At 44.1% G+C, this 26,015-nt stretch overlaps 2 protein-coding genes across 3 annotated transcripts in view; one reads left to right on the top strand and one right to left on the bottom strand.

The window, feature by feature from the left end:
• LOC121283606 (mucin-15-like) overlaps nucleotides 1-11,299 on the bottom strand; it is a 31,731-nt gene extending 20,432 nt beyond the window's left edge. Inside the window, exons 1-2 of one of the 2 annotated variants that reach the window (XM_041198370.1) lie at nucleotides 11,161-11,247; nucleotides 9,241-9,305 (exon numbers count right to left, since the gene is read on the bottom strand). The gene's annotated coding sequence lies outside the window, so the exon portion shown is untranslated. Of the gene's footprint in view, nucleotides 1-9,240; nucleotides 9,306-11,160 lie in introns of both variants that reach the window. The other variant, XM_041198369.1, reaches the window with a different exon arrangement.
• The window catches only part of ano3 (anoctamin 3), a 599,584-nt gene that overhangs the window by 472,292 nt on the left and 101,277 nt on the right, over nucleotides 1-26,015 (top strand). The gene's annotated exons all lie outside the window — the stretch shown is intronic.

The raw sequence follows: 26,015 nt of genomic DNA, 5'->3' as shown, positions 1-26,015 counted from the left end.
TCGAGTCCTCATGAGTCCTCTGTCGAAGGTTCATGAGGACTCGAAACGTCAACGCATAATATCCTTACTTTCTTGTTCAATCCCTTTTATAAATGATAGCATTCCATTAGCCACCTTAAATACTTGTTGTATTTGCATGCTAATTTTTTGTGACTCTGGCATTAGATCACCTAGATCCCTCTGCACCTCAGAATTATGCAGCCATTCTCCATTTAAGTAATACTCTGTTTTTTTGTTCTTCCTGCCAAAGTGAACAACTTCATATTTTCCCACATTAAACACCATTTGCCAGATCTTTGCCCACTGACTCAACCTATCTGTATCCATCTGCAACCTCCTCATGTCCTCTCCACACACACTTTCCTACCTATCTTTGTGTCACCTGCAAATTTAGCCACTATGTCTTCACTCCCCTCATCTAAATCATTGATGTAAATTGTAAAAAATTGAGGCCCCAGTACAGACTCCTGTGGGATGCCACTCATCACATTCGGCCAATCAGAAAAAGACCCATTTATGCATACTATCTGCTTTCTGCCAGCCAGCCAGCCAATCTTCTATCCATGCTAATATGTTGCTCACTGCATCATGCGCTTTAATTTTCTGTAAATATCTTTGTCGTGGCACCTTATCAAATGCTTTCTGAAAATCCAAGTACAGTACGTCTATAGGCTCCCCTTTATTCATTGTGCACGTACTCCTTCAAACACTCCAATAAATTAGTTAAATGTGATTTTCCTTTCATAAAACCATGCAGCACAAGTGATGGACCACAAGCTTTGATCACAAGCCTTTAGTACTATTGCTGGGATATTGTCAGGGCCCTTAGCCTTTGCAGTAACCAGTGCCTTCAGCTGTTTCTTGATAACTTGTAGAGTGAATCGAATTGGCTGAAGACTGGCATCTGTGATGCTGGGGACCTTCGGAGGAGGCCGAGATGGATCATCCACTCGGCACTTCTGGCTGATGATTGTTGCAAATGCTTCAGCCTTATCTTTTGCGCTGAGGTGCTGGGCTCCTCCGTCATTGAGGATGGGGATATTTGTGGAGCCTCCTCCTCCAGCGAGTTGTTTAATTGTTCACCACTATTCAAAATTGGATGTGGCAGGACCGCAGAGCTTAGATCTGATCTGTTGGTTGTGGAATCACTTGGCTCTGCTTACCACTTGCTGCTTATGCTGTTTGGCATGCAAGTAGTCCTGTGTTGTGGTTTCACCAGATTGACACCTTATTTTTGGGTATGCCTGGTGCTGCTCCTGGCATGCCCTCCTGCACTCTTCATTGAACCAGCATTGATCTCCTGGCTTGATGGTGATGGTAGAGTGAGGGATATGCTGGGCCATGAGGTTATAGATTGTGGGTAAATACAATTCTGCTTCTGCTGAAGGCCCGCAGTGGATGTCTAGTCTTGAGTTGCTACATCTGTTCAAAATTTGACATACCTAAAAATAAAGTGTCAATCTGGTGAAACCACAACACAGGACTACTTGCGTGCCAAACAGCATAAGCAGCAAGTGGTAAGCAGAGCCAGGTGATTCCACAACCAACAGATCAGATCTAAGCTCTGCGGTCCTGCCACATCCAATTTTGAATAGTGGTGAACAATTAAACAATACTCGATTTAGCATGGTGGTAGTGAGACACAACACAATAGAGGTGAAGACGGCATTCGTCTCCACAACGACTGTGCGTGGTCACTCCTGTCATGGACAGATGCATCTGGGGCAGGCAGGTTGGTGAGGATGAGGTCAAGTATGTTTTTCTCTCTTGTTGGTTCCCTCACCACATGCCTCAGATCCATTCTAGCAGCTATGTCCTTTAGGACTCGGCCAGCTCGGTCTGTGGTGGTGCTACCGAGCTGCTCTTGATGATGGACATTAAAGTCCCCCACCCAGAATACATCCTGTGCCCTTCAAGCATCGTTCAACATGGAGGAGCACTGATTCATCAGCTGAGGAGGGGCAGTATATGGCAAACAGATTTCCTTGCCCATGTTTGACCTGATGCCATGACACTGATGCTATGGGGTCCGGAGTCAATGTTGAGGACTCCCAGGGCAACTCCTTCCCAACTGTATACTACTGGGCCGCCATCTGCTGAGTCTGTCCTGCCGGTGGGACAGGACATACCCAGGGATGGTGATGGTAGTGTCTGCAACATGATCTGTAAGGTATGATTCCATGAATATTATGTTCAGGCCGTTGCTTGAATGGTCTGTGAGACAGCTTTCCCAATTTTGGCACAAGCCCCCAGATGTTAGTAAGGGGACTTTACCAGGTTGATAAGGCTGGGTTTGCCATTGTCTTTGTTGTTTCTGGCGCAGGGTGGTCCGTCTGGCTTCATTCCTTTTATTGACTTTTTAGCAGCTTGATACAACTGAGTGACATTTAAGGGTCAATCACAATGCTGTGGGCCTGGAGTCACATGTAGGCCAGACCAGGTATTACTAAAGGGCATTAGTGAACCAGGTGGGTTTCTACAACAATCGACAATGGTTTCATAGTCATCGTTTAGATTTTTAGTTCCAGGTTTTTATTTGAATTCAAATTGCACCACCTGCTATGGTGGGATTCAAACCCAGGCCCCCAGAACATTACCCTGGGTCTTTGAATTACCAGTGCAGTGATAATACCGCTATACCACCACCACCTCTTCCCCCCTATATATATGTATTTGTCTCAAAAAATGGATTTATTGCAGTAATATTTTCCTGGCTTCCTGTTTTGTCCACCTCCATTTTCCTTACTCAATGCCTTTTTTGGCTCTCAGTTCCCCTACTGATGCTACTCAATGTATCTAGCCCTTGGCATCCATATTTTGCCTGCAGCTACTCAATAAGGACATCACCCGGAGGCATTCTAATTGACAAAATGGCCTGCAGGTAGTTTCATTGTTTCAGTATGTAGAATTCTCTTCCCCCACCCCCCCACCACACCCAAGAGCAGTGGAGGCTAGGTCACCGAATTTATTCAAGGCTGAGTTAGATACATTTTCGATAGACAAGGGAGTCAAGGATAATGGGGTGGGGGGAATGGGAGACAGGAAAGTGGAGTTGAGACTACAACCAGATCAGCCATGATCTTATCGAATCACCGAGCTAGCCCAAGAAGCTGAGTGGCCTACTCCTGTTTCCTAATCCTATGTTCCTAATATTGGGATAATGTAGAGGTGACAGCAAGTAAAGTCTGAGTTAGCCATGGGTCTCTATAATATGCACAATCATAAGCTATTTTTAAATACGCTTTTTCTGTTAACCGCATGATTTTCTCTTAACATTACTATAATGTTCCCCCTTTGCTTGTCTTTACGTGTGGAAATCATTCAATTATTTTTTTTTTAAATTAATGCCATGTTTCTGATCTGTTGGAGGGAAATACTGGAGCGGTTAAGATTTTGTATCTGGTGAAACAGACAGCTTCTCTAAAATAAAAAGAGGGCAAAAATGAAAGCAAATACAAATAATGCTTTGATTATGCAATAGATCAGTCAGCAACTGAAAGGAGAAAAGACAAATTACATTGTTTTGGGTGTGTACCTTTCCTCGCTGTAAGTGCGCACCCAAAACCTCATGACCTGTTTTCCTCTGTTCACAGGTGCTGACTGACATGAGGTGCGCTCCCAACATTTTCTGCTTTTATTACAGATCTTCAGAATAATTTTGTTCAGCCCGTGCACTGCTTTTTTTTTTAATCTTACCATTGTAGGTGCTCACGTTCATCCCACGGACAAAATCCTGTTTTTAATTTTATCTGGGGCGAGAACACTGACAGATGTCGCCTTACCAGTTTGACTCTGTAAAGACTCTTATTTACCACCAAATACAAAATGTGGTGGGAGATACTGCGGTCTGTTCTGAGATGCCAGTGCGCTCTGTTCAGAATTATTCACTGCCCCCGCACCACCACCTTACCTGGGCTGCATGTCGTGAACCAAGTTGAAGACAGGATTAGACCAAATTCATAAATAATGGTTGAATTGCTGCAGGACAACTTCAGCACATTGAACTGTAAGGAATTTGAAGAGATGGCAGGAGGGAGTAAGGATTTCTTTTTTAACTCGCACTGAATTATATAATGTTACAATGCAGAAACCAGCTACGTGATCCATTAAACTGGTCTCTTTTCATACAAATGCCAATCTCCTGCTAACTGCCATACTCTTCAAAATTACTGGTTCTTTTTAAAGCAACTATTCAAGCCCCTTGTCCAAGAATTTACAAACTACACTTCCACAATGAATTATAATTAATTCCACACTCTAACCACCCACTGTGTAATTTTTAAAAATTATAATTGAGCTGTTAATTGTTCCTGTAATTATCTTAAATTGTGCCCTCATGTTATAATGTCGCCAGTCAGGGCAGACAATTTTTCAACTAATGACTACCTTCTTACAAATAATGTTTCACCCATTTTTGATTAAGGCACGGCATTAGTAAGTTGCCATGTTAAAATAAGGACAGATTTTCTTCCTTGGTGCAGTTGCTTGGTTGAAACCACTGCACCCATTTGGTGTAACTAGTGCCATAGTTAATATACAGAGCCTTGCAACTGGATATATAACTCCAGATGTTTAATGATGCTGGGTTAGTGGCCAAGAACCAGATGCAAACTAAAATGTACCAAGAATTCATGGGCAACTCTTTGATTTTAACCATATTGGTTGATAACAATTGTGGTGTTACACGTGTGGAAGGCAGCAGTCATTTTAGAAAGGGAATATAATGAATGCCAAAAATATTGAACTTAGAATTGCTATCCGAGAGTAACAGACATGACATACTTCATGGATGTTTTTGTATATTAAATCAGTCTTCCTGGTAAACCTTTTTGTTTTTTGGCAGTGTGAAATGTCAGGGCACTTATGCTAAATGCCATCTTATATAACACACCCACATTCTTTACAAGGGCAGTGTATGCTTTCAGCAATTAATCATCAGCTCTATAACCAGCCCCGCATTATTCATTGATTACAACACTCAATGAAACTCTCATGCATCTCGTAACAGCAAGTGGTGTAATCAGCTGGTGCTCGTCTTGTGGGTAAAGATTTGTTAAGTTTAAGACAAAGCAAAATATCCGATAATGGTGTGCATGCATGGCAGAAATTGGCAATTGAACCTGTGCTGGGGTGATTTTATTCCTAGTGTTGGGTGAACTTCACAGCCCAGAATCAATGAGGTTTTCATGTCAGAATAAAAATCACAGGATGTTGTACAGAACTGGAAACCTTTCAGATAATGGTAGCTGCAGTTTGATGAAAATTGTATTTCAGTAAGAGTTCAGTTACACTATTATTTCAGCATTGATGTCTCACTCCTCACATGGCAATGCATTCAATTAAATTCTACACAAAACAGCAACTTACATTTAGATAACACCTTTAACGTAATAGAAGATACCAGGGCACTTCACAGAAGCACTATCAAAAAAAAAACTTGACACCAAGACATATAAGGAGATATTAGGGCTGATGACAAATAGCTTGGGTAAAGAGGTAGGTTTTAAGAAGCATATTAGTGGAGAGAGAGGCAGAGATGTTTCAGAAATGAATTCCAAAACTTAGAACCTAAGCAGCTGAAGGCATACCAGCCAATAGCGGAGTGATAAAAATTAGGGTGCACAAGAGGTCGTGTGGGGATTACAGCGAGAAGGATGGGTAAGGCCATGAAGGAATTTGAAAAGAAGGAAGGGAATTTTAAAAACGAGATATAGTTGCCAGACTTTCACCCTTTACCACCCTCTACCTGAGGGGTAGTTTTTAGCTTTGTGCAATAGGGTAAAATAGTTACAGGAAATCATCAGCCTGCTTTACGTCCTCCCTGATTTTAATCTCCACTAATAAAGATCAGAATGTAAACATAGCTGCTGATTCATTATCACCATTTTATGTTTTCACATGTTAAAGTTTACCCTTTGCAATCCTCAACATCTACTTCCCTCCCATTTCCTCATGAACTCTCCTCTCTATTTTTCTCACTTAGTCTTGGCACTGAATGATTGATTTTTTTTTAATCCTTGGTTCAAGTTACACCATGATTCACAATGCCTTTCTTCTCTGATTTCCTTCTGATTTTACTGAATCCCACATGGTATGGCGATTCTTCCAACCATTGCTCTGATCGCCCTTGAATTTCTCAATTTCTCAGATTCTCACTATCTTTCCCTTATCTATATTTTGCTTCCCATCTTCAACTTCTCAACCACGATCCACCACCTGGGGATAAGAAAAGTATCTTTTCAGCTCCTTTTCAAACTCTAAACCTCTCTCCTCTATCCCCCTGTCCACCACAGCATTGCCAATCCTGTCAACAACTGAACAGCTCCTTTGCCCTGCTCCCAATAAAAAAATATATCTTTAATGGTCTCTCACCCCTGCAATTCACCTTGAAAGAGCACCTTCTTCTCTCTTCTAATATCCAAGTGACATGGACAAGTGCCCCCAATATACATGACTAGCCTTGTTATCCATTGCCAAATTCAGCTTGAGCACAGGAAATATTGTTAACTCTCTCTCTCTTACCCCAGAGCAAGCCACGATACAAAGACAAACCCAATATGTCCTGATGCCAATTAAAATTTCTGATACTTAATATAAAGAGCTTACATATTTGTCTCTAAAATGGAAACTATTTGGTCATCCTCCAAGAACTCTGATTCAGCTTTTATCTCACAACACTTTTTAACTTCACACAAATTTACATCTCAGATCCCTTATTAGATTCCTTTCCTTCAAAGTTATCCTTAACCTCCTTCCAACTCAGCTCTCAAGAGTGCTCACTGACCCTTGACTTGGATATTCTTCACCTCTGTTTCAAAGTCACCATCCCAGTTTTTAAAAAGCCCGGTGTCATCTCCAACTCCTGCCTCATTCTCAACCTGCTTTCCATGTCTATATTTCTGCAAAATGTTAACACCACCTAAATCGATGTCCACTTTTCTCACCGTCTGCTTTTTGAATCCCTACAATCTGCCTTCCTCGTGACTCCACATAACAGAAACCACTCATTAAGTCTCTGTGAACATGACTGCGAACACCCCTTCCCTTCCTCTTCACCCATTTACCCTGACATGGTGGAACATACCATTGATGAATAACTTTACCTTGAAATCTGACTGCACAACCACACTTGCACGGTTTCAATCATAATGATTGCAGTGCATTTATCTTTTGCAACGGTTTGACCTCTATAATTCATTGACTTTGCAAAAGCGTGAGAGTAAAGATGCTGTAAAAATGCAAGTTGTCTTTCTTTCCTTTCCCTTGCGTGTCATCATACACTTATTTTTGACACGCTCCAAGGCCCAAACTTTGCTCCCTACTGTTCTTTATACATAACTTGCCTCAACATTACATGTGGCAGATGTAACTAATGCAGAGAAGTAAAAAAAAAATGATGCATTTTGTTAGGAAGAACAAGAGAGAGCAAAGTAAACTAAAGGGCTCAGTCCTAAAGGAAGTGCAGAAACAGAGACACCTGGTCTCATATGTGTACAGATCAGTGAAGGAGGCAGGGGAGGTTGAAAAAGTTTTTAAAGTTATCCTTAACCTCCTTCCAACTCAGCTCTCAAGAGTGCTCACTGACCCTTGACTTGGATATTCTTCACCTCTGTTTCAAAGTCACCATCCCAGTTTTTAAAAAGCCCGGTGTCATCTCCAACTCCTGCCTCATTCTCAACCTGCTTTCCATGTCTATATTTCTGCAAAATGTGAGGTTTTTAAAAAAAGTGCACAGGGTCCTGAGCTTTTTAAATAAAGACATAGAACACAAATATAAGGACATTATGCTGAACCTTTATAAAGCATTGGTTTCACGTCAACTGTAATAATATTTCCAATTGTGGGCATTGCACTTTAAGAAGGATGTGAAGGCTTTAGAGAGGGTGCAGAAAAGATTCACAAGAATGGATCAAGGGATGGGGAACTTCAATTACGTGGATAGATTGAAGAAGCTGGATGTGTTCTCCCTAAAGAAGAGTTTGAGAGGAGATCTGATAGAAGTGTTCCAAATCTTGAAGGCTCTAGACAGAGCAGATAGAGAGAAACTGTTGCAAAAGGGTCAAGAATCAGAGGACACAGATTTAAAATGATTGTCAGAGGAACCAAAGGTGATATGAGGAAAAACTATATTTATGCAGTGTGAATTATGATCTGGAATGAACTGCCTGGAAGTTTGGTGGAGGAAGATTCAATTGTGATTTTCAAAATGGGATTGGATAAGCAACTGAAGGGAAAACAATTGGAGCCTACTGAATAAGGGCTGGGGCATGGGACTAGTTAAATTGATCTTGCAGTGGTTTGACAGGTTGAACAACTTCCTTCTGTGCTGTAACGATTCTATGACACTATCATTATTATAGCATGGAGTTAGTCTCCATGTGTATACGCATGATCCCTCATTATTATCACCTTCAATTCCACAACTTTGCTGATTTGCTATTGATATTGGATATTGCATTTTCTCATCAGAAATACCAAGGGAGGCAGTGGCTCAGTGGTATTATCACTGGCCTGGTAATCCAGCTACCAAGGGTAATGCTCTGGGGGCCTGGGATTGAATCACCACCCAGCAGTTGGTGAAATTTGAATTTAATTTAAAAAATACATCTGGAATTAAAAGTCTATTGAAGTCCATGAAACCATTGTTGATTGTTGCAAAAAACCCATCTGGTTCATGAATGTCCTTTAGGGAAGGAAATCTGCCATCCTCACCTTGTCTGGCATGTAACATGTAGCTCCAAAGTGCTCTCTGAAATGGCTGAGCAAGCCATGCAATTAGCGATGGGCAATAAATGCTGACCTGACCAATGATGCCCACATCCTATGAATGAATTTTTTTTTAAAAACTCCCACCAGAAGCTTTACACCTCAGCTTCTAATTTCATTGTCTTGTTGAGGTTGAATTCCAATGGTAAAGCTTTGGTATTTGGTTTGATCCAGTCTATCAGTAAGACCAATTACTTTCACCGCCAAAATATTGGTGGTCACCATTCCTAACTCTTCCCCACCACTGCTGAAACCATAGTATCATCATTTCCTTTCATGCTTCGTCCCATCGTGCTGCACTCCAACTAACATAAACTGCAAAATTATCCAGAGCTTGATTGCTCACATCATAATCCTACACCTAATTCCACTCAACTTTCACCTTTTTTCCTTGCTAATACCTCTTGATTTTCTGTCCTTCAGCACATTGAATTCAGATTCTTTAGTATTTAACCAAAGTCTCCCCATTCCCACCTCTGAAATCTCCTCCAGCTGTGCTTCACTTCTGACTCCAGTATTCAGCCTCCCATCTGGCTTACCTTTAATAGAAGAACAGCCTTAAATCATCTTGCCTCTCAATGTTTTAGATTTTCTCTTCAAACTCCTCAGCTTTGCAAAGTCTCTTCCCACTTTCAACATCCTCCTTAAAACTGACCTCTACAACTGTTTCTCACCTCTACAACTGTATCTCAACCACTTCTCCTAACTCCTTCCTTACTCCTCTCCCCCTGCAAATTGGAGCATGGTACAATGCCAATTGGAGGTCTTCTGGCGCCGTAGATAGTGGCTCTGCCTCCATGTCAGACAGTCTGGGTTTGAGTCCCGCCCCAGGACTTGATGGCCAGGGAAAGTGCATTCATAACACGCCCAGCTAGGATGATGACCAACCTGTAAATCCTTCCAACACACGCAAATGGCAGGTGGTAAGGATGGGAGAGGTTCCTTGTGAGCCACCTGATGGAAAGAATATTGGAGTTTCTGCCATCACTATCCATAGCTCCAGACTGCAACATGTATGTAAAAGCACATGTTGACACAGCAACTTGGAGGCCCTGAGTGAATGTAATACACCACCACCACTGTGCTAATGATGAGGGATTGTGGATAGCATTAATGCAAAAGTGGCAGTAAATGCAAAAGCCATTTAATTAATTGCTAAGCACATTAAGGCAAAAGATTACCTCTCGCCACATGGACTTTGCATTGCAGACAATACCATTTCATCATTTAAGGATTTTCTGATTTAATTGATGCTTCTGTCCTCTATAACCCTGGTCAATCTGAATCTCACAGTACTGATATAGTTCAGAGACTAATATCTATAATGACAATCTAAGATGTAAAAAACGATTCTCACACGAGTTTTGATTTTCTCTGTGCAGTGCAGGTTTTTAAGGTGGCTTCCCGAACTTGGCGGAACTTTCAAAGAGTTGATATAATGGGCCGAATGGCCTCCTTATGTACTGTAAGATTCTATAATTGACTTTGTCAGAGGTTGTTCCAAACTCGCACAAGGTACATTTTTACATCAACAGCAACATCTTTCCAAAGCCTTTTGCCTTACCCTTACGTTACCATCTACACAAAACACTCCTTAATCAGATATAAGGTAGGTTACATTTGGCTCTCTCCCTCAATGAGTACATCTTACTCAACTGTTGTAACATTTTTTTACATTGAAGACTTATCTGACTGAGACAGTAATTTAATGCAAATGAAGTTTAGTGCCGCAGGTTCTGAAGAGATGGTATGGCACATTTTTTACTTTAGTGAATCTGATTGATGTCACCTGTTCCCCATACAGTAAGTTTCCACAGTTGGCCCTTTTAAGATGGAGTTGAGGGGTAAATAGAAAAAAAAAATGAAGCTCAAAGATGCGTTGTTTTGTATGGAGTATAAACAACAGCAAACGGCCAGTTCTGTGCTGTAAATTCTTTGTGATTCTACAAGATAGTTCAGCACCCCTTTAAGAAGTGTCTCAAATGTAGCAATAGCAGAGGTCGAGGAGCAGGACCCTGCACTCATAATCCTTACTGCTATTGATAGCTCCAGAGACGAGAGTGTCTTGTACCAGTACCATGTACCCTGAGTCACTTCCTATTGCAAATATTCAGAGATGGGGAAAAGTGTAAACTTTTTAGAAGAAAAGTGCCTCGTCAACAACAATAGCAGTTTCTGCAGCCAGTAACAGAAGAATTGCATTTAATTATGTGGCCTGCAGTGTTTTGTGTCTAGGATATTAATGTGTTGCCTGAACAACTGCTGAACACATTCAACACTTAACTGCAACCAGCACTAAGATTTACTCAGCAGGTGTTACACATCATTCAACAAATATAAAACTGTACTTCAAACCCGATGCAACAGGACATATATGAACTAGAGAATACTTACTTTACTTGATGTGATGTGATTCAAATGATGTTGGAAACTATTGGAATTGTTAGTTTATCCAAGCTGACAGTCCCCTGTATCACTCAGGTGAGCGCAACTGTGTGGCCGTGGGATGGATGTAGTTGCTGAATTAAAAGAGTGGGTGTGGTTTCTAATTGCGACTCTTACAAAGTATCAGAACTGGATAGACCTGATTTTCCATTTCTCTATTCATCCACTGGAAAGTATTAATTTACAGTGCACAGGATAAATATATCTTCTACAGTGGTTAGATGGGTGTGTTCTGTACACCATAACTGTGAAAGAGATTTTGCACTGAAACATTTGTATGACATCCATCTTCTGTTTGGTTCATTTAGTCAGCACCTTGCCTGAACTATGTTCAACTATGACATGACAAGCTCTTTGTCAATAACGATGGTAGAAACAGCAGGTTTTCAATGATAAAGAAGTGGTTTGTGCAAACTCCTTAACATAAAATTTGCAGTAGTTCGCAGTCTCCTTATTAGGTTAGACTGGGTTTGAGGCAAAACAGAGAAGGGGGATTAATAAAGCACCCATCACATATCAGGACATCTTTGTTGTGGTAGGGCCTGGTACATGCAGGGTTAATGTGGGACTGAGTGCAGTACTGCCCACACAGTGATGTAAGAAGGCACATGGCGCAGAGCCAGGATCAGTCTAGAGATGGACAGAAATGGGTAAAAACCTAGAATGGATTGAGATCCATACCTGTACCTTCTACTGTATATACATAGTTTTGAGTATATTACTTCAGATTCTTCAATCAATAAATTACTTTTGATATGTAGATAGTTCATAGAGGGGCAAACATAGAATAGCATGGTTACTCAGACAGCAATGAGATAAATGACCATTAGACTTGCCTCAGAATCTATTCACTCACATCGGCTCCTGTAGTAATATAACAATATTTTGAAATAAATGTTCCATGGAATTTTTGTTGCAGTAAATGTTGTAACTTTTTAAGTTTAAGCAACAGGAAAGATTGTATATTTTGTAGCCAACGTTAAACTTATTTAAAGGTGTCACGTATTAATAGGCTGATGTGGAAACACCTGTTAGAGTAGTTAATGCATGTTGGAAATCTGTTGATGCATGTTGTTCTCTTTTTGCTTTTCAGGGAATACATTTGATCCAGCCTGGATCATAAGATCTTAAAGAAAATTTGGAAATGGTGGGGCAGGGGATTTGAAAAGGGCCACATTTTGGCTGGCGAATATTAGGTAATATTACCTGAATTGAGAAGGTGCTGCTATCAGGAATGATTTGCAGGTTTGGTTGGAGAGTGGGGTGGTATCCAAAAAAATGAAGATAAACCTTACAGAAGATTTTAAAATTATGACAAAGTTTGATAAGTTAAGGTGGAGAAACTGTTTGTACATGAGAGTGAGTCCAGAACAAGGTGATATAAATAGTGATAAAAACAAAAAAACTAAAAAACTGCGGATGCTGGAAATCCAAAACAAAAACAGAATTACCTGGAAAAACTCAGCAGGTCTGGCAGCATCGGCGGAGAAGAAAAGAGTTGACGTTTCGAGTCCTCATGACCCTTCGACAGAACTTGAGTTCGAGTCCAGGAAAGAGCTGAAATATAAGCTGGTTTAAGGTGTGTGTGTGGGGGGCGGAGAGATAGAGAGACAGAGAGGTGGAGGGGGTTGGTGTGGTTGTAGCGACAAACAAGCAGTGATAGAAGCAGATCATCAAAAGATGTCAACAACAATAGTACAATAGAACACATAGGTGTTAAAGTTAAAGTTGGTGATATTATCTAAACGAATGTGCTAATTAAGAATGGATGGTAGGGCACTCAAGGTATAGCTCTAGTGGGTTTTTTTTTTATATAATGGAAATAGGTGGGAAAAGGAAAATCTTTATAATTTATTGGGAAAAAAAAAGAAGGGGGAAACAGAAAGGGGGTGGGGATGGGGGAGGGGACTCACGACCTAAAGTTGTTGAATTCAATATTCAGTCCGGAAGGCTGTAAAGTCCCTAGTCGGAAGATGAGGTGTTGTTCCTCCAGTTTGCGTTGGGCTTCACTGGAACAATGCAGCAAGCCAAGGACAGACATGTGGGCAAGAGAGCAGGGTGGAGTGTTAAAATGGCAAGCGACAGGGAGGTTTGGGTCATTCTTGCGGACAGACCGCAGGTGTTCCGCAGTTTTTTTGTTTTTATCTCTGTGTTTAATTGACTGCCACTGCTCTTCAAGAAATGCCTACCTCCTTGAAGAAGTTCTGTTCCTCTCTGCGACAAGATTTCCGGATTTCTCTGTTGCCTTGTTCACCTTCATTGCTTTCCATTTCTCTCCTAGTGTTTGACAAGGTGTTTACTAAAACCCGCTTTCACAGCCATATCTCCTTTCTCAGTGACTGTCTCCGTCTCCGACTTACCCCACATGGATTTCAACTGAAATTCCACCCCTCATGTTTCGAACCCACCCAGGATTACAGGTATCTCCGGGACATAAAACGTTTCTCGGACTGCTGTTCCCGTCACATTCTGAAATCCACTCTCAGTGCCATGCGCCGCCATATGAACACACTCGACCTCTCCCTCCAGCAGCACCGCCGTACCCTTTTTCAAAGCTGCGCGTGCCCCCAGTTTCATTTTATCCTTCGGCTCATCCGACGCCTCAACAAGAAACTTTTTCTCTTTCTCTCAAGTGCTAAGGAACGCAAGCTCCAACAACTCATCGACACCAACACCCATCTAGGACCCTCCACCCCTGCCTGTCCCTCCATCCCCACCCCATCTTCCAATCCCAACCCCAGCCGTGTATTCACTATACCCCCTGACCTTCCCCTCTCCGATGCTGAACGTTCAGTGCTCAGCAAAGGACTTAGTTTCATACCCTTACGCCCTCACCTCAATGAATTTCGGGCTCGGCATGATACTGAACTCTTCTTCCGCCGTCTTCGTCTCCGGGCTCACTTCTTTGGGCAGGAGTCCTCTCCCAGTTCAACGGATCCTTTGACCCATCTTCAATATTCTCCCTCCACCTGGACCCCTCCCTCTGGATTCTTACCTTCTCTCGATCTTTTCATTGAGAACTGTCGGCGCGACATTAGTCGTCTCAATTTCTCTGCTCCTCTCACCCATTCTAACCTGTCTCTCTCTGAACTTACTGCACTCCATTCTCTCAGGTCCAACCCTGACATTGTCATCAAACCCGCTGACAAGGGTGGTGCTGTTGTTGTCTGGCGCACTGACCTCTACCACGCGGAGGCTGAGCGTCAACTCGCAGACACTTCCTCCTACCTCTCCCTGGACCATGACCCCACCACTGAACATCAAGCCATTGTTTCCAGGACTGTCACTGACCTCATCTCCTCTGGGGATCTCCCTCCCACAGCTTCCAACCTGATAGTTGCCCAACCTCGGACGGCCCGCTTCTATCTCCTACCCAAATCCACAAACAGAACTGCCCCGGTAGACCGATCGTCTCAGCTTGCTCCTGCCCCACAGAACTCATTTCTCGTTATCTTGACTCCCTTCTCTCTCCCCTTGTCCAGTCCCTTCCCACCTATATCCGTGATTCCTCTGACACCTTACGTCACATCAACAATTTCCAGTTCCCTGGCCCCTACCGCTTCCTCTTCACCATGGACGTCCAATCCCTCTACACCTCCATCCCCCACCAGGATGGTCTGAGGGCCCTTAGCTTCTTCCTCGAACAGAGGCCCGAACAATCCCCATCCACCACTACTCTCCTCCGTCTGGCTGAACTTGTTCTCACGCTGAACAATTTCTCCTTCAACTCCTCTCACTTCCTCCAAATAAAAGGTGTGGCTATGGGTACCCGCATGGGCCCCAGCTATGCCTGTCTCTTTATGGGGTATGTGGAACATTCCTTGTTGCAGTCCTACTCCGGCCCCCTTCCACAACTCTTTCTCCGGTACATCGATGATTATTTCGGTGCTGCTTCATGCTCTCGTCAGGACTTGGAAAAATTTATTAATTTTGCTTCCAATCTCCACCCCTCCATCATTTTCACGTGGTCCATCTCTGACACTTCCCTTCCCTTCCTTGACCTCTCTGTCTCAATCTCTGGTGATAGACTGTCCACCAATATCCATTACAAACCCACCGACACCCACAGCTATCTCGACTACAGCTCCTCACACCCCACTTCCTGTAAGGACTCCATCCCATTCTCTCAGTTCCTTCGCCTCCGTCGCATCTGTTCCGATGATGCTACATTCAAAAACAGTTCCTCTGACATGTCCTCCTTCTTCCTTAACCGAGGTTTTCCACCCACGGTCGTTGACAGGGCCCTCAACCGTGTCCGGCCCATCTCCCGCGCATCCGCCCTCACTCCTTCTCCTCCCTCCCAGAAACATGATAGGGTCCCCCTTGTCCTCACTTATCACCCCACCAGCCTCCGCATTCAAAGGATCATCCTCCGCCATTTCCGCCAACTCCAGCATGATGCTGCTACCAAACACATCTTCCCTTCACCCCCCTTATCGGCATTCCGTAGGGATCGCTCCCTCCGGGACACCCTGGTCCACTCCTCCATCACCCCCTACTCCTCAACCCCCTCCTATGGCACAACCCCTTGCCCACGCAAAAGATGCAACACCTGCCCCTTCACTTCCTCTCTCCTCACCGTCCAAGGACCCAAACACTCCTTTCAAGTGAAGCAGCATTTCACTTGCATTTCCCCCAACTTAGTCTACTGCATTCGTTGCTCCCAATGTGGTCTCCTCTACATTGGAGAGACCAAACGTAAACTGGGCGACCGCTTTGCAGAACACCTGCGGTCTGTCCGCAAGAATGACCCAAACCTCCCTGTCGCTTGCCATTTTAACACTCCACCCTGCTCTCTTGCCCACATGTCTGTCCTTGGCTTGCTGCATTGTTCCAGTGAAGCCCAACGCAAACTGGAGGAACAACACCTCATCTTCCGACTAGGGACTTTACAGCCTTCCGGACTGAATATTGAATTCAACAACTTTAGGTCGTGAGTCCCCTCCCCCATCCCCACCCCCTTTCTGTTTCCCCCTTCTTTTTTTTTCCCAATAAATTATAAAGATTTTCCTTTTCCCACCTATTTCCATTATATAAAAAAAAAACCCACTAGAGCTATACCTTGAGTGCCCTACCATCCATTCTTAATTAGCACATTCGTTTAGATAATATCACCAACTTTAACTTTAACACCTATGTGTTCTATTGTACTATTGTTGTTGACATCTTTTGATGATCTGCTTCTATCACTGCTTGTTTGTCGCTACAACCACACCAACCCCCTCCACCTCTCTGTCTCTCTATCTCTCCGCCCCCCACACACACACCTTAAACCAGCTTATATTTCAGCTCTTTCCTGGACTCGAACTCAAGTTCTGTCGAAGGGTCATGAGGACTCGAAACGTCAACTCTTTTCTTCTCCGCCGATGCTGCCAGACCTGCTGAGTTTTTCCAGGTAATTCTGTTTTTGATATAAATAGTAATGGATAATGCTGGAAAACGCAACAGACCTAACAGCATCTGTGGAGAGAGAAACAGAGTTGACGTTTCTAGTCTGTATGACTCTTCAGAGATCTGAAGAAGGGTCATACAATCTCGAAATGTCAACTCTATTTTTCTCTCTCCAAAAATGCTGTTAAACCTGCTGAGTTTTTCCAGCATTTTCTGGGTTTTTTTCAGATTTCTAGCACCCACAATATTTTGCTTTTATGATATAAACAGTCACTTGGTAGTACAGAACTTGAATATTGCAGAAAAGAGAGACGCATTGTCAAAGCTTTTCATTTTGGACTCCTCAGGACTAATGCAAGAAGGCCAAATTTCAAACAATCACAACAATTTATACTACAGGAGAAAGGGGTGCTGATTGGTTGTCATCAGGGTTCTCTGTGGTAGAGAATTCCAAAGATTCACAACCCTTTGAGTAAAGAAATTTCTCCTTGTCTCAGTCTTAAATGGCCAACCCCTTGTTTTGGGACTGTGACCCTATGTTCTAGATTCCCCAGCCAGGGCAGGTTAAAAGTGCATGGTGAGGAGGCTGCATGCTGGCATCAAGGTATATCATGGAGAAGGTATTGGGGCAAATTCATGGGTGAGATGTAGGTTTGTAGGGGACTCATGGATTTTTTTTGGAGCCCAGGAGATTATTCCAGGTCTGCCTGACCCTTCTAAGGAAAGCTTTGGAATTGCATTAGTGCACACCCTTATCTTGTCTGCCAGTGGGGTCCTAATTATATAAGGGGACCCAGATTTGCATGTGCTGGATTTTACAACTACCGAGTGATGGGTTTAGCAGGCAGGGGACCCGTAAAATATCATGGATGATGTGCTCACCCCCTCCCCTTCCACAATTTTAAATGCAGCTAAGGTGGTGTTGTACAGCTCACCCACTCATGAGCCAATTGTGGCTATTATGTGGTCAGTTAATGACCATTTTGTGGCCATATCCTCCCACAGCTGGGATTTAATCAGTGCATTTCTTTGCAATGTTTTCAGGTAACGTAATGTCAATTAAAGCAAATAGATGCTCCGAGCGCACAATGCTTTAGCACTGGAAGTATTTCAGGATCAGGGTGGGTTATCATTGCTTTTTACAGACAGCTGAAGGAGGGTTGGTGGGGTGGGGTGGGGGGGTGGGGGGGGTGGGGAATGGTTAGAAGCCGAAATGAGGAAAGAACTGTTTTGGTGACGCTATTTGGGAGATTCTGCAGAGAAAGGTGGCTCATTGTGCTGCCTTGCATTTAGAGTATGACCAAAGCAGCATGGCTATAGATTACAGTGAAAATGAACTTAACCTGGAAGCAGGTGAGGCAGAAATCTGCTGAGCAACACTTGACTGTCAAGGTATGGTTTTATTTTACAATAATGCCTCACATAACTGCGCTTCACCTGGCCAAAGAAGGACGGGTGTAAGTTGTAAAAAGAAGCAACGGCAGAATACGCATTGAGTCTGATACTTGTGGGGCGGCGAGCAGGAAGTCCAGTTGCGGAGGTGCGAGGGGAGGGGGATGTGGTACAGAGCCTGGAGACATCCCAGTGATGCAAAAGGCTTGCTGAATTTATCAGCAGGACCTCATTATCACATGTTTTTGTTCTGTTTCTGGCCTGCTAGCCAACCAGGTTGACAGGCTAGCCTGGCCAGCGACAGGAGTTTATACTCAGGTACAATCGCCCAGGGGAGGGGAGTGAGCAGGACAGCACAGCTAACATTCCACATGCGAGAAGCCATGGGTGTCACTCATGCAACGTCACAGACTTCATACATTCATGTAATTTTAGTCCCCTTGTCACAATGTCACAAGGGCATAGACAGCAGAGGGGAGTGGCATCAGAGCATGTGAGGCGGGGGTGCGGGGAAGTTGCGGAGAGTGTCCGGGGGTGCTGGAGGGGGGTGGTGTGAGGGCAGAGGAGGTCAGCCTCGGTTGTGGTTTGACAGATTGTCAGGCTGTAAATGGGGGCTGGAAGTAGCGGGAAGACCGGCCATGGTGAGGGACAAAGAGAGAGGTCACGAGGTAGAAGACAGCTTGAAGGTGTGAAGGTGGGGGGGGCGTGTGTGGGTGGTGTCGGCACATAATTGTTGGGGGGGAGGCTAGGCTTCCTGACCTACCCGACCCTCTCCAGCCCATCATGGTGGGTGTGGGATGTGGACGTTTATATTGATCCCATTAACTTTAAACTCGTGATGGGAGTGAAAGCAAATTAAATTAATTAAGGTGTTGCGTTTGTAACAGCACACATTCCATTCAAAGAAATGAAAGAGGTGAAATAAATCATTTGAAGTCTTGTGCATTTTCAAAATATAATTGCAAGTAATTGGTGTCATTTTTGCAAAAGTAGCTGGCAGCGATGTATTACATAAATGAAAGTAAAAATCAACAAATCATAAAAGAAAAAATTTAAACTTTTATTGTGGCAGGGGACTGAAATTCCATTCATGTCATAATATATGAAGCTTTAGCTTGCTTTGCAATTTGTCTGAGTGTGCGTTCTCAACATGGGCAGCCGTTTCAAACTGTGACGTTGTTATCAGTGTTAGGGTGTAACAGTTTCACACCCACAACTTTCTCAATAGGTAATTTCAGTGCTGCTGTCCTGGAATGTCTCAGGCCAAGTACTCCCCTACCGGAAATTAAAGGGAGGGTCTGCAAGAATTTTCTTGCCCTCCCCACTTGGCAGCAGGTTGTAGAGGACGGGGCCTTGGACCACACAAACTGTGCATTTGTGATTTCCCAAAATGCAGCTGATTTGCAAGCCGATCCTGGAATACCTCCTTACACCCGTTAGTCATTTCCCTTTCTCTGTCGATGTTTGTTTCTTGTCGCTGATTTTTTAGCTAATTAATTCATCCCACGATCAGAGACAAAGACTACATCTTCTTGACTTAGTGCAATAACGAGAAAAGGATGATGGTGAGCAATCAGCCCACTGACTTCAGTGGAAATGACAATGAGGGGAGTGGGAAACTTATTGCCGCCACTTACACCTCGCACAAAGTAAAAGAAGCTCTGAAGAAGAGTCATCCGGTCTCGAAACGTTAGCTCTGCTTCTCTCTCTACAGATGGTGCCAGACCTGCTGAGTTTTTTTTCCAGCATTTTCTGCTTTTATTTCCGATTTCCAGCATCCGCAGTATTTTGCTTTTAACAAAGTTAAAAATCTAGGAGTGGGTATGGGAGAACATCATCTCTCTCTGTTCTCTCATTTGGGAACATGTTGCGTTACATAGGAATGAAAATAAGTTACAACAGTTTGAAAACTTAGCCCAAATGATCAATCAGATCTTTAATAAAATATGGTTTGTGACCATAAAACAAGCCTTAAGGCTCACTTTACAGTTCCTTCATTCTGCTAATTATTTTGCCGTCTATGTGACATCCCTCTTTCATGACTAAGGTCTTTGGGCCTGTGCATTCTATAGGAATTCTATAGGGCTGAGTTTTATGGAGGGAAGTGCTCCAACCATGCCCACCCTCTCACCCCTTGCCCAGAAGGAAAGTCGGTCCAGGTGGCCTTAAGGAGTTGAGGGTCAGACTTCTGCTCCTCAATGGCCCTTGAGAGATACGGGCCATTCAGATTGGCTGGCAGCTTTAGCAGGCCCAGCAGCACCTCGGACCCTGTAGTGGGCGCCACTGGGACTTCGAGCTGTCCACAGGAAGAAAAGGACATGGCCTCCAGACACAGGTGAGTCTGGGGTTCGACAGGGAGGGATGCGAGGTGCATGCAGCATGAATTTCGAAAGCTCGGCGGGCCGCTACAAAGCAGGGGTAAGGTCATAGGCGAGTGCCCCCTGATGTGCACAGGGCACATCCCAAAGTAGGTAATCCCCTTCCTTCCAGCCCTTTCACCCAAGCTGGTTTAGTCCGTCTTCTGCTGGCCAGAGCATTATGGTGGTGGAGGTGGATTGAGAGCCTTATGCAGGCAGTAATCAGCCACTTATGAGGCTCAGTAGGCCTAAGGGTGAGCAGCCTAGTGGGCACCTTATCCACTCTCCCAAATTCTGGGAACCAGGTCAGGGGTGGGGTGGAGGGCAGTGGGCTAGCCACCTGACATATTTTAAGCGCTGACCCCCCCCCCACCGCTAAAAACATGCCCTGCAAGAGGGCCATAAAATCCAGCCCATGGTTATGAGCAAAAAAATCCCCAATATTTAGAATCCTATATACTCAGGGAGTGACCAAACTATTTTCTGCTATCTTTCCTTTATGCCACTATCAGCACCTACTTTAGTCTTTAACACTACCATTAACACTCCCTTTGTCTTATTTCCATGACATCTTTGTCAAATCTCTCTTGAGCCCCCACCCATCCCTGACCTTCCATTTTGCTTCACCTGCTCTACTCCCTCTTAAACAGTATAAAATCCATCATATTTCTACCTCCCTTTAGCACTGAAGAAGAGTCATCCAGACTCAAAACATCAATTCTTTCTCTCTCCACAGTTGCTACCAAACCTGTTGAGTTTGTCCAGCATTTTCTGTTTTATTTCAGATTTCCAGAATCCATAGTATTTTGCTTTTAGCTTTTATCCAAATTACTTGCTGTTGATCAAAATTCTCCTTGGCAAAATTGCAAAGTATTTGACTTTGTCACATATTTGTCAATAAGATTTGACTAATAGACATGGTTAGACTACAGTTAGTAAAATAATCTTCCACATTGCTGTGAGTGAACTATGCTATTGTGTTTCATGCAAACTGGAATAGTTGGTGGTATGACGTAGTCAAATGCATGGCGTGCTCTGAAGAGGTGGGGGATGGTTAACACTGAAATATTTAAATTGGTAATGGAAGTTGTTTTCATGATATGCTGTTGGTAGGAATGAGTGATTTCTAGCTGTGGGGACGGGGGGGTGGAGATGAGCTCTGGTGGGGGGTGGGTGGGGGGGGTTACGGGGAGAGGCGGGGCTGGCAGGGGATGGGTGGGGGGGGTTACGGGGAGAGGCGGGGCTGGCGGGGGATGGGTGGCGATGAAAGACCAGCCGGCCCATCAAGCCTGCCCCACACTCATCCAGGTCATCATATGCACCATAGTAACAGCATGGCCACAGTTTTATAACTCGGGCTTGGTCAAACGTAAAATGATGTGTGTTGACGCTGGGCGAGCATCCCAATGTCAACGAGCAGTCAACGATATTTCAGTTGGCAGACGCGCACCCAAGTTGCCAGCAAGCCCTGCAACAATTAAAAGGCCTGTTAAGGCCATTAACAAGGCCATTAAAATAAACTTTCTATTGCCTGTCCAACCTCACGGTCGGCCGGCAGACGAAAAGGCCAAGCGGCCTTTGCACATTGTAGAAAACCTCATCGACGGGGCGGGATGAGGTTTCCTAAAGCAACTAAATATAAAATAAATGTTTTTAAATGTAATTAATAACATGTCCCTGCTCATGTAACAGAGTCACACGAGGGGACATGTTTTATTACATTTTTCAATTCTTTGCTTTTTTTTCCCACAAAGTTTCATCTCCCTGAGGCAGCACAGGCAGCGCCCAGTGCCGCCACTCATGTTTCACGCCGGGTGGGCCTTAACTGGCCCACCAGTGTGAAGCCGCCTTCCCACCTTGATCGTGGGCGGTGGTTGGCTACCCGGGCGCCCCCCTCCCGAGCCCACCCGACAAGGGTGCAATTCTGCCCACTGCTTATTATGCTGAGCCACACTATCCAGATGTTTATCCTGGTGTGTCTTATTAATTTTTCTACAATTTCAATTTAACATTATAGTTGGTGTCCTATAAAATAGTATGGGTTGAAATCCATTAATATGGTTTTGTAAATTATCATAAATCCCTTGAGTTGTGCTTTCATAATTTGTTAGTTTTCTTGTTGGTTGAATTAGTCATTCCTTTGTAAATGCTGCTGTACAAGGTACCAAACCTGTAATTGATGTTGACATTGTGTGCAGGACAGTTAAATTGTTGCAGCTCTAACTTTCTGAATTCCAATGCTTATATACTCCTGAGATATTCCACCCTCCTTTTGTGGTGCAGTTTCTGTGTGAGTTCAGTTTTAGAACTTCCCCTAGTCTTTTATTGGACCTGTTGTAACTACTGGAGAGTTCTGCTTTCTGGAGATCTAAACACAAGTAAATCATGTGCGTGAGCTTAAAACCAGGGCAGGTATGAGGGTAAGTACTGTCAATGTGAAGCACCTCCCAAACATCCTGACCTCCACCACCTCAAATGATACGCAGTTGGGTGGACGCATCCACACCTCCATTTTCTCCAGCAAGTTGTAAACCGTCCCGACTTGGATGTAGATGGTGGTTTTATCATCGTCGCTGGCTAAAATTGTGGAATTCAGTTCTTGTGTCTATGTTTGGATCAAGACTGCAATGAGGTGTGGAGCTAAGTGGCCCTGGAAGAACCCAAACTAAGCATTGGTGAGCAGGTTATTGCTGCGTAAGTGCCACATGAAAGCACTGTCGATGACAGCTTCCATCACTTTGCTGAAGATCGAGAGTAGAATGGTGGGCTGGTAATCGGCCCTATTGGATTTACCCTTTTTTTTTGTGCGCAGGGCTTACCTGGGTAATTTTTGATTTTACTGGGTGTTGTAGTTGTACTGGAACAACAGAGTTAGGGGTGTGACTAGTTCTGGAGCACAAGTCATCACTATAGCCGGATGTTGTTGGGGTCCATACCTTTTGTTATACCCGGTACTCTTAGCCGCTTCTTGACATCATGTGGAGTGAATTGAATTGGATGAAGATTAGTATCTGTGCCGCTGAAGGCCCCAGGAGGAGGCCAAGATGAATCATCCACTCAGCACTTCCGGCTGAAAATGGTTGAAAATGCTTCAGCTTGGCATTTGCACTCACTCGCTGGACTCCACAGTTATTCAGGATGGAAATGTTTGTCGAGCCTCCTCCTCTGGTTAGTTGTTTAATTGTCTGCCACCGTTCATAAATGGAAATGGCAGGACTGCAAAGTTTTGACCTGATCCTTAAGTTGTGCTTTCACTTTGCTCTTTCTACAGCATGCTGCTTCCACCCTTTAGCCAATATGTAGTCCTGTTTTGTTGGCATCTCATGTTTACGTATGCCTGGTGCTATTCCTGGCATGCTCACCCACACTCCTCATTGATGACCTGCCTTGATGATGATGGTGATGGTAGAGTGAGGGATATGCCTGACCTCGAGGTTACAGTTTGCGATAGTATTCAATTTTGCTGCTGCTGATGGCCCACAGTGCCTAATGGATGCCTGCGTTTGAGCTACTAAATCTGTCCTGAAGCTATCCCATTTAGTATGGTAGTAGGGCCTTCTAGCATGATGGAAGATGTCCACAGTGTGAAGGCTTTTGTCTCCTTGAGAACTGTGTGGTAGTCACTGCTACTCATATTATCATGGACAGGTGCATTTGTGACAGGTAGATTGATAACGATGAGGTCTAGTAGGTTTTTCCTTCTCATTAATCCTCTCACCACCTGCCACAAGTCTAGTCTGGCATATATGTCCTTAAGGTCTCAGCCAGCTCGGTCATTGGTTGTGCAACTGAACTGTTTGTGGAGGTGGATATCGAAGTCCCCCTGCCCAGATTATATTCTGTGCCTTTGCTAGCCTCAGTGCTGCTTCCAAGTGGTGTTCACCATGGAGGAGCACAAGTCAGGAGTGTGATGGAATACTCTCCACTTACCTAGGTGAGTGCAGCTCCAATAACACTCAAGAAGCTCAACACCATCCAGGACAAAGCAGCTCGCTTGATTGGCATCCCATCCACAAACGTTCACTCCCTCTACCACCGACAAACAGTGGCACCAGATGCACTGCAGAAACTTACCAAAGCTCCTTAGGCAGCACCTTCCAAACCCACGACCACTACCATCTAGAAGGACAAGGGCAGCAGACACATGGGGACACCACCACCTGAAAGTTCCCCTCCAAGCCACTCACCATCCTGACTTGGAAATATATCACCGTTCCTTCACGGTTGCTGGGTCAAAATCCTGGAACTCCCTTCCAAACAGCACTGTGGGTGTACCTACACCACAGGGACTGCAGAGGTTCAAGAAGGCAGCTCACCACCACCATCTCAACGACAATTAGGAAAGCCATAAATGCTGGCCCAGCCAGCGATGGCCATATCCCATAAATTAGATTTTTTTTTAAAAATCATCAATTGAAGGAAGGCAGGTGATAATCAACTGGAGGTTTCCTTGTCCGTGTTTGACCTGATGCCATTAGATTTCCTCAGGTCTTGAATCAATGTTACGGACTCGCAGGGCCACCCGCTCCCCACTCTATACCATTGTGCTCCCACCTTGGGTAGATCTGTCCTGCCAGTTGGACAGGATATACCCAGGGATGGTGATGGAGGAACCTGGCACATTGGCTGTACGATATGAATCAGTGAGTATGATTACATCAGGCTGTTGTTTGACTAGTCTGTGGGACAGCTTTCCCAATTTTGATGCAAATCCAGAGGTGTTGTTGAGGAGGACTTTGCAAGGTTTGCTGGACTGGATGTGCCTTTGTCACATCCCGAGCCTAGGTCAATGCTCCCTCCTGTTTTATTCCTGTTCAACTATTTTGGAGAAGTTTGTTACAACTGGGTAGCATGTTCGGCCATTTCATATGACAGGAATCAACCACATTGCTGTGGGCCTGGAGTCGCTTAGGCTAGACCGGGTAAGGATGACAGATTTCCTGCCTTAAACAATGTTAATGAACCGAGATGCGTTTTTATAAGAACCCAATCGTTTCATGGTCACCTTTACTGAGACTAGTCTTTTCATTTCAGAGGTATTTAACCGAAGAGCTAGGGGTGATGGTGGTGTGGTGGTAATGTCACTGGACTCGTAACCTAGAGGCCCGGTCTAATGCGCTGGGTGTACTGCTCCAAATCCTGCTGTGGCAGCTGCATGTAAGTTAGGTGCAGGGATAGGCTATTGGGCCCCTTGAGCCAGCTCCACCATTCAATAAGATCATGGCTGATCTGAGTGCAGCTGCATACTTGACTCCCTTGTTAGTCAAGAATCTATCTATCCCTGCCTTAAAATTATTCATTGACCCTGCCTCCAATGTTCTCTGGGGAAGAGAGTTCCAAGGATTCCTGACCCTCTGAGGGGAAAAAAATCATTCTCATCTCTGTCTTAACTGGGTGTGACCCCTTATATTTTAAATAAAGGTAAAATACTGCAGATCCTGGAAATCTGAAACGAAAACAAAAACTGCTGGAAAAACTCAGCAGGTCTGACAGCATCTGTGGAGAGAGAGACACAATAACGTTTAGCGTCTATATGACTCTTCTTCAGATCTCAAGAGTCATATGGACTTGAAACATTATCTCTGTCTCTCTCTCTCCACAGATGCTGTCAGACCTGCTGAGTTTTTCCAGCATTTTTTTTTTTTGTTTTCGCCTTATATTTTA

This window comes from Carcharodon carcharias, chromosome 10 (genome assembly GCF_017639515.1).
Source record: "Carcharodon carcharias isolate sCarCar2 chromosome 10, sCarCar2.pri, whole genome shotgun sequence".
In the NCBI taxonomy this organism is placed as follows: Eukaryota; Metazoa; Chordata; class Chondrichthyes; order Lamniformes; family Lamnidae; genus Carcharodon; species Carcharodon carcharias.
The sequence above is the reverse complement of the archived record's forward strand: the minus strand, read 5'-3'. Positions and strand labels throughout refer to the sequence as shown.